The 4,298-nt window shown below is 46.0% G+C and overlaps 1 pseudogene across 1 annotated transcript; it reads right to left on the reverse strand.

The window, feature by feature from the left end:
• Window positions 1–1,249: 1,249 nt before the first annotated feature.
• On the reverse strand, window positions 1,250–3,119 carry LOC309804435 (ADP-ribosylation factor-like protein 16; annotated as a pseudogene). The gene is made up of 2 exons: window positions 2,997–3,119; window positions 1,250–1,751 (listed from the first exon to the last, which is right to left on the reverse strand). The product of its transcript is annotated as an ADP-ribosylation factor-like protein 16 (transcript).
• Window positions 3,120–4,298: the final 1,179 nt, after the last annotated feature.

A 4,298-nucleotide genomic window follows, 5' to 3' on the forward strand; every position in this document is an offset into this window, starting at 1 on the left:
CAATCGATAGCCAATTGTTCCAACATAAGTTATAGAATGGTTTGTCTTTTCTCCCATGATGAGAAAGGTCACATTGATCATTGAAGTAATAGTCATAGTTGGGCCTGTTATTGGACTTTATTTTGTTCTGTTGGCCTACTTACCTATTTATGTGCCCTTACCTATGACTCATAGTTATTATAATTTTATCATATGTTTTCCCTCTGTAAGGCAAGTTCCCTTCATTGCTACTTTTTAGGGGAAACACATATTCTTGTATACCTCTATCAGATGAAATCAAGAAGCACCTTCATGCTTCATGCATAGAAACTCTCATGGAGTTTTTATTAATTTTTTAGATTACTCGTGGCAAAGCTGATATTTTATGATTGCTTATTCTCATCGAGTAATGTGGATTTTCCCCAATACATTCAAGCCTAATTTTTATGCTCTAAAGTATTATAGATTTCATTGAGTAGGTGTGCTTTTTTTTTTTTCTTACCAGACTGCAGTAGGTTTAATAGTGGCCCCAAAAGATATGTCCAAGTTGTAACCCCTGGAACATGCAAAGGTGACCTTCTTTGGAAAAAAGATCTTTGCACATGTAACTGTGGATCTTGAGATGAGATCACCTTGGATTTAGGGTGGGCCCTACATCCTCCTTATAAAAAGAGGAGAGAAGACCACGTGAAGACAGAGGCAGAGATTCAAGTCCTGCGAGCCACAAGCCAACGACACCAAGTGGCACCAGCAGCCACTAGAAGCAGGGAACGGATTCTCCCTCAGAGCCTCCACACTTCTGGCTTCCAGCACCGTGAACATAAGTTTATGCTGCTGCAAGCCACCATTTGTGGCGATTTGTTACAGAGGCCCTAGGACACAAATGCACCAAGCAATAGGTGTTTTCCCACAAGCTTCCTTATACTGTCACGGTATCAGAAACTCAACAGGTCGGAGCTTGTGTCAGAGCTGAGAGAGCAACCCTCCTGGGGGGAGGGGAACAAATCCCCTAGAACCATCCCAGGACGGTGTAGGACACAAGCCACCCAGCAGGCCTGTCCTCCTCTCCCAGCGCTGGAGCCAGAGGGCAGATGTCAGGAGTTTCTATAACCTGGGTGCCTCAGTTTACCCATCACTGCAACTCAGCATGGAACCCGATCTTCTAGGGCTTACTCTGCCCTTATAAAAGCAACAGATGGCCAGAGGCCAAGCAGTGCTACTTCTGCCTTCTTGCCACAGAGCGGGCCAGCCAGGCTTCTCCGCCCTGCAGTCAACCATTCGTTCTGTGGATGTCCTGGAGCCAGCGCAGCACTTCTGACAAGCCAGTGCCTTTCCGGGCACTGATTTCTACGTGGTGATATTCCTCTTGGAGCAAGCAATGAGGTCCGGGAGCCTGATTAATGACTTCATCTCTTCTATGGTCATGTAACAGGGCAGGTCAATTTTATGGAAGAGAATCAGAACCGATGCTTCTTCAAGTTGTTCTGCCAAAAGGAGACCCAGGAGCCGCACACAGGATGCAGAGAGCTGGGTGGGGTTAGAGGCGTCCACCATGAACAGGAGAGAATGACAGTTTCCATAGTAACTGGACCAGATGGGGCCCATGCACCACCCCCCAGCTCCCGGATGGTGATCTTTCTCTGAGCCACCATGTCCGTTAGGTTGGTACCCACCGTGGGCCACGTCGGCGGAGGATCGCCCAGGTTGCCCTTCCCATCCTGGGAGTTCAGCTGTGTAAGGCAGTCAAGGTCTCCGTAGTGAGGTGGATGGACCTAGAGTCTGTCACACAGAGTGAAGTAAGTCAGAAAGAGAAAAACAAATACCATATGCTAACACATATATATGGAATCTAAAAATAAAAGAAAAAGTTCTGAAGAACCTAGTGGCAGGGCAGGAATAAAGACTCAGACGTAGAGAATGGACTTGAGGACACGGGGAGGGGGAAGGGTAAGCTGGGACGAAGTGAGAGAGTGGCATGGACATATATACACTACCAAATGTAAAATAGATAGCTAGTGGGAAGCAGCCGCATAGCACAGGGAGATCAGCTCGGTGCTTTGTGACTACCTAGAGGGGTGGAATAGGGAGGGTGGGAGGGAGACGCAAGAGGGAGGAGATATGGGGATGTATGTATACCTACAGCTGATTCACTTTGTTATACAGCAGAAACTAACACACCATTGTAAAGCAATTATACTCCAATGAAAGTGCTAAAAAAAAAAAAAGTCTCCGAGCGGGGCCAGGGAGGGAGCACTGGCAGACCCCGCCCCGGGCACCCCCCCGCCCTGCTCACCGCCAGCGCCCCCCGGATTCCCCTCCCCGCTACCCGGCGCAGAAGGGTCGTCTGCAAGCGTCTTCCCCAGGCCCGTGGCACCGAGCCTGCTTATTTTTTTATAATATCCTCTCCAAGGTATTTAGAAGTTCTGCTGCTATTTTAATGGAAATATCTTTATTGAATTTCTTTCATTTTATACATGCATGATGATTGGTTTTAAAATGTCATACCAGGGGCTTCCCTGGTGGCGCGGTGGTTGAGAGTCCGCCTGCCGGTGCAGGGGACGCGGGTTCGTGCCCCGATCCCGGAGGATCCCACATGCCGCGGAGCGGCTGGGCCCGCGAGCCATGGCCGCGGAGCCTGTGTGTCCGGAGCCTGTGCTCCGCAGCGGGAGAGGCCACAGCAGTGAGAGGCCCGCGTACAGCAAAAAAAAAAAAAAAAAAAAAAAAAAAAATGTCATACCAATCAAAGAAAATGAATATTCTTAGAATTACATTGTTAATAATTCATTAGTTTACAGTAATGTATATTGTATAACAAGAAGAAAAACAGAAACAAAGATTAAACTTTATAGAATGAAAAACAGCCTCTTGCCTCACCCACTCCCAGTCCAGAAACACTGTCATGTCCCTTTTCAATGTTTGGGTTCTTAGTTTTTCTGGTACTTTCCACCATAACTTTAAGTAATAGGCTTTTGGCTTTGTTTCTTGGCTTACCAACGTTAGACACTACCACGCATTACCTCCTGCTTTAAGGATGATATAAGTCGGCCTCCTGTTTCATGTGGGAACCTGAGAGCTGGTTCATCTACTGGTGAATGCCCGCTGCTTATAACACTGACTCTGGTGGTGATTATGGCCGGCATAGCATGTCTTGCTGGGATATTCTGAGGACCCTTCCTCTGGGTGTTGCGGCTTCAGTTCTTCCTGGGATCACTGGCTACCTAGAGCACCGACTCTCCTGTGTCCTCTGCTCATTCTCATTGTTTTAGCCCAGGGGAAAATTCTACTGCTCCTACAAAGACTAACACAGATGATGATCCTTTCCATCACCCCTGGGAACCCTCCTGCTCTCTTTATTGACTGGATTTTCAATTTTGAGCATTCCCAAAGCCACTGGCCAATCAACCCTTGCAGTGTATTGGGCTATGATGCCCTCCAGTCTTGTGTCTCTGTCATTCCAATCCTGTTTGATTTCTCTACTTCAGAAACTTCTTAAGATTACCTAGTATGCTAGGAAGATTATTTTCGAACAGTTCAGTTAATGAGTTTTCCTTTTAAATATATAGATTTTTTTTTCTTCATTCCAAGGTATTTGAGGAGGGAAGGGAATAGATGCGTCTACACCCAGACAGCCATCTTAATCCAATCTTAAATAATATTTTAATATTTTTTCCCTTTACAACATGACAGCAGGAGAACCTCCAGGAGTCTCTTAAACAGCTGGGATAAGGTATCAGGAGAACTCTGATGTGTATAACCAGGACTCAGCTAAACCCCTCTGCTTCCATTTACAGTTGTACAGCTTTCAGTGCCCTTTATTCATTGACACTAATTGGTTAGTTTAGACTTACAACTGACCATTGCTGAAAGACAAAAAGTTCAAGAACTTTGATCTTGGAACGTAAAAGTTAGGGACAGACATAAAGGTAATACCAATTCTATACATTTGCATCAGTGATCTTTGCCTTATCTGTAAGTTAGAATAAACCTTTTGTAGAATATGAAGATGGCTCTACAACTTCCAAAAGACTTTTTTTTTTTTTGTGGTACGTGGGCCTCTCACTGTTGTGGCCTCTCCCGTTGCGGAGCACAGGCTTAGCGGCCATGGCTCACGGGCCCAGCTGCTCCGCAGCATGTGGGATCTTCCCGGACCGGGGCACAAACCCGCGTCCCCTGCATCAGCAGGCGGACTCTCAACCACTGCGCCACCAAGGAAACCCCAAAAGACATTTTTAAAGCAAAATATATTATTGTTATATCCAGTTTAGATTTTCATTTATTGGGAATAAAGACTAGCCACATCAAAATGGGCTATATGTAAA

Source organism: Mesoplodon mirus, assembly GCF_964341445.2.
Source record: "Mesoplodon mirus genome assembly, chromosome: 5".
Taxonomy (NCBI): Eukaryota; Metazoa; Chordata; class Mammalia; order Artiodactyla; family Ziphiidae; genus Mesoplodon; species Mesoplodon mirus.